The 13689-nt window shown below is 48.1% G+C and overlaps 1 pseudogene; it reads left to right on the top strand.

The window, feature by feature from the left end:
* The first annotated feature begins 6592 nt into the window (after window positions 1–6592).
* LOC131738762 (U2 spliceosomal RNA) lies at window positions 6593–6747 on the top strand (annotated as a pseudogene).
* Window positions 6748–13689: the final 6942 nt, after the last annotated feature.

Here is a 13689-nt window from a genome sequence, read left to right as displayed (position 1 = left end):
TTCCATCTTATATCTTTTTAATGTAGAGTTTTCTCCTTATGGAAAACCTAACTATTTTACTGAGCTGTAAAGCTGTAATGTTTTCTCCTATGGGCCCCTGGTAGCTTGAACTTAATTGACACTCAGATGACCCTGTATGTTTCAGCTATACACATACTGGCTAAAACCAGCTTGCTGAAGACACCTCTTTTCTTGCCAAGTTTAATAGTGATTAATGTTCCCTAGAACTTTCCTTACACCTGTATCTTACGTGCTTGTTCCGCCCGGCAACTAACTATCTTAGGTGCTAAGACCATCCGTTCTAACTCCCTATTTTTGCAGTCCGGCCTGATACTATAAGCCTTCTGATAAAAAAATTCCGGCTTCTTCCCACCAAAGAGGCCTTCCAGCAGCTAATATTAATTTCTCCAAGGGCAGGCTGATAGAGAGCTCAAGAAGACAGGTCACATAGAGTTTACTCTCCTAAAATCTCCTGCTTTTATTCTTCATTATTTATTCAATCCTTTTATTTTGTATTTTAAACACAACATCTTTCTATGCTGCGTCTTTTAACTTCAGAGTCAAACTAGTACATTACTTCTTATAGCGTATGGCTGCTAACCTTATTACTTTCTGCTAGCAGCAGTATATCCGCAATATTACAATAGGATTTTATTCAATTTTTCTGCTCTCTATTTGTGGTGTATCTTCTGACAATGCTTATTTGTCTTAAGTTATAGTCTGCTTTTACTCTAGGTTGTTCTTACTCACCTACTTATTTTAAAACTGAATTACAAACAGAAACCTACTCAAAGCGAGGTCTTTTAATCCTTTTCTGTTTTTTTCTTTCCCTTAAGAATACTCCTAACTCCTTTTCCCTTTATATTCAGAAGTTATAATTCTTGAATGTAAGCACACAGTAATTCTTTTCATTGAATTAGGACTCCGTTTTTAACTATGCTCATCTTGATAGAAAACAGCTTCAGGTATGCTATCATATTAAGCAAAGTGAATCATATGATCTTATACATAAAAATTGTTCATAGTATTTCATACTAACAATAATTATCACTACCTATGATTATATGTTACCACAGCAATCTATACCATTTAAAACAAGCATATTAACATACATCTATTAGTACAGCATTATTCTGTAGTCAAGCTGAAAAGTCTTAACAGAGATTTCAGCACTAAATTCTGGGAATCGTGCCAATTTTAATAAGAGACTGCTCAAGGCCGGCCAGTGTATCAAGTTGTACCAGATTCTGTTATACGGTCTTACAGAGAGAGTACTTTACAGTATTTGTTACAGACTAAAGATTATTCAAACATTACAAATGGTTACAGCACATATCATCTCATTAATACATTTCATTTTTAAATCATCTAGTCCATGTCCAATGTTTCAGCTCGTTCCCAGCAGGACTCCACTTCTGTCTTGGGTTCAGCTCGGGTCGGCTCTGCAAACACCACAATACCTATTTTGCTCTACATTATTAGTGGGCAGACTTAATACAACTGAATCTGAATCAATCGAGGAGCCGTGAACTCTAGCCACTGAAATTCTCCATGCAAAGGAATCCAATTTCTTACTACACATAATAACTGGTTCGGGGTCAGCCGTGACAAGCGCCAGCACTCCCCCTCTGCTCTCGTTATGACGCCATAAGGATTGAGTCCGTGGGGGAGGAAAGCGAAAGCGACAGTGAAAGTGAGAGTGAGAAGGAGGGGAAGGGAGTGAAGAACCAGCAGAGGGTGGGGAAAAGAAAGGGTAGAGACGAGGGGGGGGAAAGAAAGGAGATCAGGATCAAAGACAGCAAGTTGCAGGTGGCCCCCATAGATCCAAAACCAGCTAATGTCCACACAAAGTCCCCAGTCTTGCCCTCGCAGGCAGAGACGGAGGCGAGTGGGACGGCTACACTGCCGCCTAGTGGGCAGGTAGCAGCCAGCCAGGGCATCCCCAGCCAGCCTTCCCAGTCGTTGGCACAAACCCTAGCACACCTCGCAGAAGAGGTGTTCACTAATGCACCGAGGGAGAGGTCGGGGTCAACACCTTCCCTGACCAGCAGTACCTCGGTAGCAATGACCCTCTTCAAGCGAAGGGCCTCCCTTCAAAGCATCCTTGACCCCCTCCCTTGTATGGGCAAAACCAGGGGCCCCCTAGAGGTCCTCCTAGATACAGCACTGGAGGACATGGGAATACCCCTGGACGCGGTAAGCCAGAAGTCTGCTAACAGCTCCAACTCAACAGACGGTAACAGCCAAAGAATGCTGTCTGTCATAACCCCCCCCAGGACAAAGCTGACCCACACGTTCCGAGGGGCCCTGAGCAAGTTCCACCAGACTTACCTTGTGGGGAGTTGAATAGCCCCAACAACTCCACGTACTGTGCATATAAAGACGGTGCCTTCTTGGACGAGGCAGCAGTGAGTACCTTCTCAGGGGTGATGGGAGTTGCAAATAAGCCCAAGCCCCCTCGAAGCAAGCGTAGAGCTAAGAGTAGGAAGAGTGTCCCGACCTCCCAATCATAGTCGCTATGGGGTGGACGCAGCGACTCCTTTTCTTGTTAGCTACCCTGATGGCCCTGATATGTGTGTCTGTTAATGTCAGGAGCATCAGGGAGACACAAAAAAGATTTGATGTACTAAACTATCTAGCTAACTTGAAAGCAGATCTCATCTTTCTGCAGGAGTGTGGTATTTCGTCGAGCCCTGATTATAGGGACCTGAAGGAGAGTTGGACCCTGGGGGACTCCTTCTGGTCGGGCTCCAACATAGCCAGAGCCGACGGAGTAGGTATCCTGTTTAAAAACCCATTTATTACCTCCCGCAGCAGCAGGGAGGTAGAACCTGGTAGAATTCTGAGCGTGGATGTGACATACAACAACACTCCCCTCAGACTGGTCAATGTCTACGCACCCACTAACCAAAACGAAAGAGTTCAATTTTTTCCACAGCTGCGTCCACTCCTGCTGGGGAACGTACCCGTCATCGTGTCAGGTGACTTCAATTGTGCTCTGAGGGACGTAGACCGGAGCAGGCCACGCAACGACCGCTCTAGTAGAGTTTTGTCCTCCGTAATATCTGATTTCTCCCTGTGTGATGCAGGTAAGGACCTGGTGCCTCCCTTTACCTGGGTGAGCTCATCTGGGACCTCCTTCTCCCGTATAGATCTCGTCCTGCATACCAGCTCCCTTACGAAGACGGCAGTAGACACCCAGGCCGTCTTCTTCTCTGACCATAGGCTCCTGCAGGTAACATTGCAGGTCCCTCAGACCTCCCAGATGGGGTCAGGGGTCTGGAAATTAAACACCTCCTTACTCGATGACCCCTCCATAGCTGCAGCCTATAAGAGCAGGCTTGTTGAGTGGACCACTTTGCGTGACCTATTCAACTCCCCTATAGAGTGGTGGGAGATGGTCAAAATCAGAACTAAGGGTTATTTCATAGCAGCAGGCAAGAGGAAAGCAAAAGAAAGGAGGGCCAAATATAAATACCTGAATGCTGCCCTCCAGCGTCTGAGCCTGCTTCAGCTTCGGGGGTTCCCTGTAAGCGACGAGATAGCCCAGACCAAGCTAGATCTTTCAGTGCTTTGTAGGGAGGAACAACGAAAGGTCATGCACAATGCAAAAGTGCAAAAAATGGAGGAAGACGAAAAGTGTACTCGCTTCTTCTTCCAGAAAACGAGGGAGAAGCGGCACTTGATGTCCTCCATGCTCGACAGCAGGGGGAGGATAGTAGAGGATAGTGAGGGAGTGAAAAAAGTGGTAGAGAACTTCTATAGGGACCTGTATAACATCAAAGCTACAGATGACACCCTGATAGAGTGGCTCCTGAGCCAGTTGGAGCCTGACTCAGTGCAGGACGACGAGGAGGAGGAGAAGGACCCAGAACTCACGCTGGAGGAGCTCACCCAGGCGGTTAAGACCATGAACACCGGTAAGACGCCAGGTCCAGATGGCATCCCGGGTGAGTATTACCATCTTTTTTGGGACACGCTAAAAGTCCATTTAGCGGAGGTCTACAGAGCGGTCTACAGGGAGAAGCGGTTGGGCCCTTCTATGCGGGAGAGTGTAATTACTCTCCTTCATAAGAAAGGGGAAGTTAAAGATCTACGGAATTGGCGCCCAATCAGCCTCCTTTGCGTGGATTACAAGATACTAGCCAAAGCTCTGATGCTCCGGCTACAAGTACACCTCCCTTTGGTCATTGGCCCCGACCAGGCTTGTGGCGTCCCAGGGAGGTCCATCACGGATATTTTAATGTTAACAAGGGACATTCTGGCTTATTCTAGAGAACGGAACCATCCCCTCTGCCTGTTCAACCTTGACCAGGAGAAGGCGTTCGATAGGGTAAGCCATGAATATATGTACAAAGTGATGGACCAGATGAAATTCGCTCCTGGACTTAGGGGGTGGGTTAAAACCATCTATACAAACATTAGTACCCGAGTCTTGGTGAACAGGCACCTGACTGGTAAAATATCTATCCAGTCAGGGGTCAGACAGGGTTGCCCACTATCCCCACTGCTATATGTCGTGTGCATTGAACCCCTCCTGCAGGCAATTAGTAGGGATACCAATATAACTGGTTTCCAGCTGCCTGGATCCAACGGGGTCCAGGTCAAAACAACAGCATATATGGACGATGTGTCACTCATTTGCACCAACACATCGTCGGTACCTCGGATTAGTAATATCCTTGGGAAGTACTGCACGGCGACCAGGGCAGTGATTAATAAGTCCAAGAGCGAAGTCTACGTGTCTAAAAATTGGCAGGTAGATAGGGAACTGTCGGACATGTACCCTGTCAAAAAGGACAAAATCAAGATTCTGGGCCTCATTTTCGAGAACAATAGCTCGGGGGCCCAGAGCTGGACGGCGGCCATTAACCAGGTCCGTAAAAAGATTGGCGGATGGAGCACAAGATCCTTAACAATGACGGGTAGAGTATTAATAACCAAGTCTATACTGTTCCCCATCCTCTCTTATGTAGGAAAAATCTTTCCCCCAGACAGGACCACCAAAAAAGTGGTGGACCGCATTATCCACCGCTTTATCTGGGGCAGCAAGATGGAGAGGGTAAAACGAGCCACCCTGAGTAAAGCCGACAAGAAGGGAGGTAAGGGGGTCCCGGACGTTGTGCAGCTCACCCGAGTGCAGGGGCTCACGCAAACTATCAAGAACATCCAGGCCCTGGACAGGAAGGTATGTTACATGAATCGTTTCTATTTTGCCACCTGTCTCAGGGCCTTGGGCCTCTGCACTATTGATAACACCGTGCCGTACTCCTGGGACCCCCCATTGTATTATAGAACCTTAAGGGACACTATATATAAATTGGGCTTAGATAAAGCAAAATTGGCCTCCTGGGAATACAAGGCTGTAACTAAATATCTTGCCGGTTCCCAGGAAATTGAAAAAGTAGCTACTTTCTCCCTCACCCAAAGCCAAAAAATCTGGGAGAATGTGTCTCACAGCTGCCTCAGTAATGTCCAGAAGGATATAGCATGGAACACCGTCCACAGTGCACTCCCCACTCGAGCGTTCATGTTTAGGAGGGGACTAGCCCAAGTAGAAACATGCCCCTATGCAAAGTGCCGCAAGAGAGAAACACCAGCCCATATCTTCTGGGAATGTGATGTGGCTGGCAGTGTCTGGCTCTCTGTCTCTGTCTTCCTAAACAGGTTTGCTGACACGGCCAAGATGACCGCTGAGACTGTGCTCTATGGGCCTGCGGGAGGAATCACTACCAGCACAGCTAAGTGCGTTTGGCGTGTCATCAATGTTGTCAAGCAGATCCTGTGGGAAGGCCGTAACGTCTGTGTCTATCACAAGCAGGAGCTAGACACTATCACCACGACCAGAAGGGCACAAACTCTTATCAAGGACTTTGTAATTCTGGACATCCGGACCCTCGGGAAGGACAAGGCCTGCGCGGAGTGGAGGATCGCCGGACTTCAGGACGTGAAGATGGAATAAAGGAAAAAACTGGAACCGCTAGCTCCTAGGAGCGGGACTACGGGGCACCGCTAAGCCTTTTATTTATTTTGTCATGCCAGCATTCCGCCCTTTTTAGCTGGCATGACCGTTTTTCAACGGTGCCCTGGTTTTATGTAGTCTTTTGTTTCAGTTTTATGGACTTTTATTTGATTTACGTTGAATGTTTTATTTGATTTTGTTTTGTTTTGTTTTATGTATCTTTAAGATTTTTAATGTAAACTATTAAAAGTTACATTTTAAGTGTTTTAAAATTTTAGAATTTTAACTCACTGTTTTATACACTGTCCCTTTTCCCCTGTCCCTGTTTTAGATCTAGTTTTATGTTCACTTTTGAACCTTTTAGAGAGCACTCCCCGGCCCTCACAAGCACTGGTTTTTTATAGATGGTTCTTTTTTTCCAGTCACTTTTAAAACAGCACAGGTTTTTTTCATGTTGATTTTAATCTGTGTCTGTTTTAACCATGTACAAAGCACAATTGTCTTGGTGTTTTTAAATGTATTTTAAATGCTTTTAAAACAAAATGTATGTCTGTATGCATGAATGTCATCTTTAAAAGAAATGTAAAATGAATGAAAAAAACGAATGGGTGTAAATGTAAAAAATGTAAAATCTCAATAAAAGAGTATTAATATCTGATACGTCCCCTATCAGGGGACCATATATTAAATTGATTTTTGGAATCGGGAGATGGAACAGGGGCTTGCTCCGTCCACTCCACGCATCGGCCCGGTATTGTAGTTCCTCCGGGAACGGTGCACACCTTTCTCTAACGTTGGTCAAAGTCAGATCTGGATCTCTCCTGTGAGCATTTTGTCTACCCCTGCTGGAGGGAGAGTGCCAGTGTTGATGCAAGTTTTCCCGCCGTTTTACTTCTTTTTTTTTCTTTTTCTCTTTCTTTCTTTCTCTTTCTTTCTCTCTTTCTTTCTTGCTGTCTTTCTTTCTTTTATTCACATGTGGTGATGATGTAGACAGCAGCAGTTTGTTTCCTGGGAGCATGCAGCTAACCAGACAAGTGTGGTGGAACATGTCCCTATGCCAGGTCCTTCTTAGCCAGCCATATACTCTGGCTTCTCTACAGTTCGAATAAATCTTTCTAAGACTAAGGCTTAGAGGGTAGTGGCATTACCCGCTCCCTCCGAGGGTCTGTGAGAGGTTTGTTCGGGTGAGGAGGAACAGAATTTTTTTTATTTTTGACTGGCTTTCTTCAGCTCGGCAACTTTTTGGAAGACTAATGCTCAGTCTGGTTTTGGCTTGCCCAATCCAGGCCGAGGGTCTTTCAAGATTTTGTTGACTGTTGAGAGCAGTTTTTTCTTTTTCAGGCGGTTCCCGTTTTTTTCTTTTTCAGGCGGTTCCGGCTTTTCCAGACGTTCCTGGAGTTAGAGAGAAGGAGGACCTACCATCCAGACGACCTTTGAGGACCCTTTGATGACCTAGACGACCTCATCCCCAGCCCTTGATTGTAATCGAGATCCAGACCGAGAGAGCAGCAGGCGCCCAGCAGAGGGCGCCATCTGGGAGGAGCAGAGGGCGGCCCCGGACCCCGAGGAGGCGTCACAGCCACGATTCTTCCTACGTGGTCTCGGTGCCAAGCAGCGCCCCCTACTCCGCCAGGGAAGGACACCGTTCACCTGGGGAGGGGGTCCCTCTTGCGAGGCGACCATCTCCTCAGGGACTAAAGTAATAGTTCCTTCAACTGCCCAGATTTGCTGCTTACGTTGTCTCTTTTCCGTAGAGAGAGACAACCCGGACGTCCAGAGGCTTCTCCCACCCCAATCGGAGGAGCCAGCTGAAGGATGGCGTTCCGGCCAACCCAGGAAACCAGGAGGCACAATGCGGTGCGCTTCACAAGAAACAAGCAAGATGAAACGGAACCAGGACTGACGAGACTGGAGTTCAGCCGGACCATTCTTCAGAGGGGTATGGGTTTTTCCCCTTCTGACTTGAATTGTTTGGTGAAATTGCCAGGGCTTAAGGAAGTGTTTGAGGTCAGTTTTAGGAACCCCCAAAAGTTACAAGAAATGTGGTCCTTTTGGGGGGAGAATAAATATCTCGCTCCATACAAAGAATTTTGTGTGGATGCACTGACAGACAGAGAAATGAAAGTTGTTACTGTCCAATTTTTCAATGAGGCTGTTAGCGACTATGATATTACAACATGGCTTAACCGCTATGGGAGGGTGTCATCAGAAGGGAGGAAAATTACAGATGAAGATGGGGTTTGGACAGGAGCCAGAAAGTGGCTGGTACGCCTTAATGTTGATCCATCGGGCATTGGAGGCGTCCGCCACATTCCAAACTCCATAGTGTTAGGGCCCAACAGAGGGCTGGTATTCTATAATGGGATGCCAAAACTCTGCAGGAAATGTGGGGAATTAGGACACCTGGCGGCCGCATGTACTGTAGTCAAGTGCAGGAACTGCGGCGCCCCCCACGAGACCAGCCACTGCAGAGAAGAGAGGCAGTGCAATTTGTGTGGAAATAAGGGGCACCTGTTTAAGGACTGCCCCTCTTCCTATGCCAACATGGCCAGAGCCAGCAAGGCAAACATGAACAAGCCTAGGCCTGAGCAGGAAGAGGGAGCAAGTAACAAAGATCAGTCCACATCACCACCAACAGTATCCAAGACCCAGACTCCAGCACCACCATCATCACCAGCACCCCCCTCACCCCCCCGCCCCCGAGACATGTCCCGTTTTACGAGGACCCCTTCCCCCAGCCCAGAGAGAGAGTACAACAGCCACTCCACTAGCTCCTCCAGTAGCTCCTCTGATGCAGAACACGAGGCAGGGAGGGAGCCCGGACCCAGCAGCGGCCCCCCCCTGAGTAGGGCCCTCTCAGCGCCAGCACTCCCCCTCGGCTCTCGTTATGACGCCATAAGGATTGAGTCCGTGGGGGAGGAAAGCGAAAGCGACAGTGAAAGTGAGAGTGAGAAGGAGGGGAAGGGAGTGAAGAACCAGCAGAGGGTGGGGAAAAGAAAGGGTAGAGACGAGGGGGGGGAAAGAAAGGAGATCAGGATCAAAGACAGCAAGTTGCAGTTGGCCCCCATAGATCCAAAACCAGCTAATGTCCACACAAAGTCCCCAGTCTTGCCCTCGCAGGCAGAGACGGAGGCGAGTGGGACGGCTACACTGCCGCCTAGTGGGCAGGTAGCAGCCAGCCAGGGCATCCCCAGCCAGCCTTCCCAGTCGTTGGCACAAACCCTAGCACACCTCGCAGAAGAGGTGTTCACTAATGCACCGAGGGAGAGGTCGGGGTCAACACCTTCCCTGACCAGCAGTACCTCGGTAGCAATGACCCTCTTCAAGCGAAGGGCCTCCCTTCAAAGCATCCTTGACCCCCTCCCTTGTATGGGCAAAACCAGGGGCCCCCTAGAGGTCCTCCTAGATACAGCACTGGAGGACATGGGAATACCCCTGGACGCGGTAAGCCAGAAGTCTGCTAACAGCTCCAATTCAACAGACGGTAACAGCCAAAGAATGCTGTCTGTCATAACCCCCCCAGGACAAAGCTGACCCACACGTTCCGAGGGGCCCTGAGCAAGTTCCACCAGACTTACCTTGTGGGGAGTTGAATAGCCCCAACAACTCCACGTACTGTGCATATAAAGACGGTGCCTTCTTGGACGAGGCAGCAGTGAGTACCTTCTCAGGGGTGATGGGAGTTGCAAATAAGCCCAAGCCCCCTCGAAGCAAGCGTAGAGCTAAGAGTAGGAAGAGTGTCCCGACCTCCCAATCATAGTCGCTATGGGGTGGACGCAGCGACTCCTTTTCTTGTTAGCTACCCTGATGGCCCTGATATGTGTGTCTGTTAATGTCAGGAGCATCAGGGAGACACAAAAAAGATTTGATGTACTAAACTATCTAGCTAACTTGAAAGCAGATCTCATCTTTCTGCAGGAGTGTGGTATTTCGTCGAGCCCTGATTATAGGGACCTGAAGGAGAGTTGGACCCTGGGGGACTCCTTCTGGTCGGGCTCCAACATAGCCAGAGCCGACGGAGTAGGTATCCTGTTTAAAAACCCATTTATTACCTCCCGCAGCAGCAGGGAGGTAGAACCTGGTAGAATTCTGAGCGTGGATGTGACATACAACAAAACTCCCCTCAGACTGGTCAATGTCTACGCACCCACTAACCAAAACGAAAGAGTTCAATTTTTTCCACAGCTGCGTCCACTCCTGCTGGGGAACGTACCCGTCATCGTGTCAGGTGACTTCAATTGTGCTCTGAGGGACGTAGACCGGAGCAGGCCACGCAACGACCGCTCTAGTAGAGTTTTGTCCTCCGTAATATCTGATTTCTCCCTGTGTGATGCAGGTAAGGACCTGGTGCCTCCCTTTACCTGGGTGAGCTCATCTGGGACCTCCTTCTCCCGTATAGATCTCGTCCTGCATACCAGCTCCCTTACGAAGACGGCAGTAGACACCCAGGCCGTCTTCTTCTCTGACCATAGGCTCCTGCAGGTAACATTGCAGGTCCCTCAGACCTCCCAGATGGGGTCAGGGGTCTGGAAATTAAACACCTCCTTACTCGATGACCCCTCCATAGCTGCAGCCTATAAGAGCAGGCTTGTTGAGTGGACCACTTTGCGTGACCTATTCAACTCCCCTATAGAGTGGTGGGAGATGGTCAAAATCAGAACTAAGGGTTATTTCATAGCAGCAGGCAAGAGGAAAGCAAAAGAAAGGAGGGCCAAATATAAACACCTGAATGCTGCCCTCCAGCGTCTGAGCCTGCTTCAGCTTCGGGGGTTCCCTGTAAGCGACGAGATAGCCCAGACCAAGCTAGATCTTTCAGTGCTTTGTAGGGAGGAACAACGAAAGGTCATGCACAATGCAAAAGTGCAAAAAATGGAGGAAGACGAAAAGTGTACTCGCTTCTTCTTCCAGAAAACGAGGGAGAAGCGGCACTTGATGTCCTCCATGCTCGACAGCAGGGGGAGGATAGTAGAGGATAGTGAGGGAGTGAAAAAAGTGGTAGAGAACTTCTATAGGGACCTATATAACATCAAAGCTACAGATGACACCCTGATAGAGTGGTTCCTGAGCCAGTTGGAGCCTGACTCAGTGCGGGACGACGAGGAGGAGGAGAAGGACCCAGAACTCACGCTGGAGGAGCTCACCCAGGCGGTTAAGACCATGAACACCGGTAAGACGCCAGGTCCAGATGGCATCCCGGGTGAGTATTACCATCTTTTTTGGGACATGCTAAAAGTCCATTTAGCGGAGGTCTACAGAGCGGTCTACAGGGAGAAGCGGTTGGGCCCTTCTATGCGGGAGAGTGTAATTACTCTCCTTCATAAGAAAGGGGAAGTTAAAGATCTACGGAATTGGCGCCCAATCAGCCTCCTTTGCGTGGATTACAAGATACTAGCCAAAGCTCTGATGCTCCGGCTACAAGTACACCTCCCTTTGGTCATTGGCCCCGACCAGGCTTGTGGCGTCCCAGGGAGGTCCATCACGGATATTTTAATGTTAACAAGGGACATTCTGGCTTATTCTAGAGAACGGAACCATCCCCTCTGCCTGTTCAACCTTGACCAGGAGAAGGCGTTCGATAGGGTAAGCCATGAATATATGTACAAAGTGATGGACCAGATGAAATTCGCTCCTGGACTTAGGGAGTGGGTTAAAACCATATATACAAACATTAGTACCCGAGTCTTGGTGAACAGGCACCTGACTGGTAAAATATCTATCCAGTCAGGGGTCAGACAGGGTTGCCCACTATCCCCACTGCTATATGTCGTGTGCATTGAACCCCTCCTGCAGGCAATTCGTAGGGATACCAATATAACTGGTTTCCAGCTGCCTGGATCCAACGGGGTCCAGGTCAAAACAACAGCATAAATGGACGATGTGTCACTCATTTGCACCAACACATCGTCGGTACCTCGGATTAGTAATATCCTTGGGAAGTACTGCACGGTGACCAGGGCAGTGATTAATAAGTCCAAGAGCGAAGTCTACGTGTCTAAAAATTGGCAGGTAGATAGGGAACTGTCGGACATGTACCCTGTCAAAAAGGACAAAATCAAGATTCTGGGCCTCATTTTCGAGAACAATAGCTCGGGGGCCCAGAGCTGGACGGCGGCCATTAACCAGGTCCGTAAAAAGATTGGCGGATGGAGCACAAGATCCTTAACAATGACGGGTAGAGTATTAATAACCAAGTCTATACTGTTCCCCATCCTCTCTTATGTAGGAAAAATCTTTCCCCCAGACAGGACCACCAAAAAAGTGGTGGACCGCATTATCCACCGCTTTATCTGGGGCAGCAAGATGGAGAGGGTAAAACGAGCCACCCTGAGTAAAGCCGACAAGAAGGGAGGTAAGGGGGTCCCGGACGTTGTGCAGCTCACCCGAGTGCAGGGGCTCACGCAAACTATCAAGAACATCCAGGCCCTGGACAGGAAGGTATGTTACATGAATCGTTTCTATTTTGCCACCTGTCTCAGGGCCTTGGGCCTCTGCACTATTGATAACACCGTGCCGTACTCCTGGGACCCCCCATTGTATTATAGAACCTTAAGGGACACTATATATAAATTGGGCTTAGATAAAGCAAAATTGGCCTCCTGGGAATACAAGGCTGTAACTAAATATCTTGCCGGTTCCCAGGAAATTGAAAAAGTAGCTACTTTCTCCCTCACCCAAAGCCAAAAAATCTGGGAGAATGTGTCTCACAGCTGCCTCAGTAATGTCCAGAAGGATATAGCATGGAACACCGTCCACAGTGCACTCCCCACTCGAGCGTTCATGTTCAGGAGGGGACTAGCCCAAGTAGAAACATGCCCCTATGCAAAGTGCCGAAAGAGAGAAACACCAGCCCATATCTTCTGGGAGTGTGATGTGGCTGGCAGTGTCTGGCTCTCTGTCTCTGTCTTCCTAAACAGGTTTGCTGACACGGCCAAGATGACCGCTGAGACTGTGCTCTATGGGCCTGCGGGAGGAATCGATACCAGCACAGCTAAGTGCGTTTGGCGTGTCATCAATGTTGTCAAGCAGATCCTGTGGGAAGGCTGTAACGTCTGTGTCTATCACAAGCAGGAGCTAGACACTATCACCACGACCAGAAGGGCACAAACTCTTATCAAGGACTTTGTAATTCTGGACATCCGGACCCTCGGGAAGGACAAGGCCTGCGCGGAGTGGAGGATCGCCGGACTTCAGGACGTGAAGATGGAATAAAGGAAAAAACTGGAACCGCTAGCTCCTAGGAGCGGGACTACGGGGCACCGCTAAGCCTTTTATTTATTTTGTCATGCCAGCATTCCGCCCTTTTTAGCTGGCATGACCGTTTTTTCAACGGTGCCCTGGTTTTATGTAGTCTTTTTGTTTCAGTTTTATTGACTTTTATTTGATTTACGTTGAATGTTTTATTTGATTTTGTTTTGTTTTGTTTTATGTATCTTTAAGATTTTTAATGTAAACTATTAAAAGTTACATTTTAAGTGTTTTAAAATTTTAGAATTTTAACTCACTGTTCTATACACTGTCCCTTTTCCCCTGTCCCTGTTTTAGATCTAGTTTTATGTTCACTTTTGAACTTTTTTAGAGAGCACTCCCCGGCCCTCACAAACACTGGTTTTTTATAGATGGTTCTTTTTTTCCAGTCACTTTTAAAGCAGCACAGGTTTTTTTCATGTTGATTTTAATCTGTGTCTGTTTTAACCATGTACAAAGCACAATTGTCTTGGTGTTTTTAA

Source organism: Acipenser ruthenus, chromosome 10 (genome assembly GCF_902713425.1).
Source record: "Acipenser ruthenus chromosome 10, fAciRut3.2 maternal haplotype, whole genome shotgun sequence".
Classification (NCBI taxonomy): domain Eukaryota; kingdom Metazoa; phylum Chordata; class Actinopteri; order Acipenseriformes; family Acipenseridae; genus Acipenser; species Acipenser ruthenus.
The sequence above is the reverse complement of the archived record's forward strand: the minus strand, read 5'-3'. Positions and strand labels throughout refer to the sequence as shown.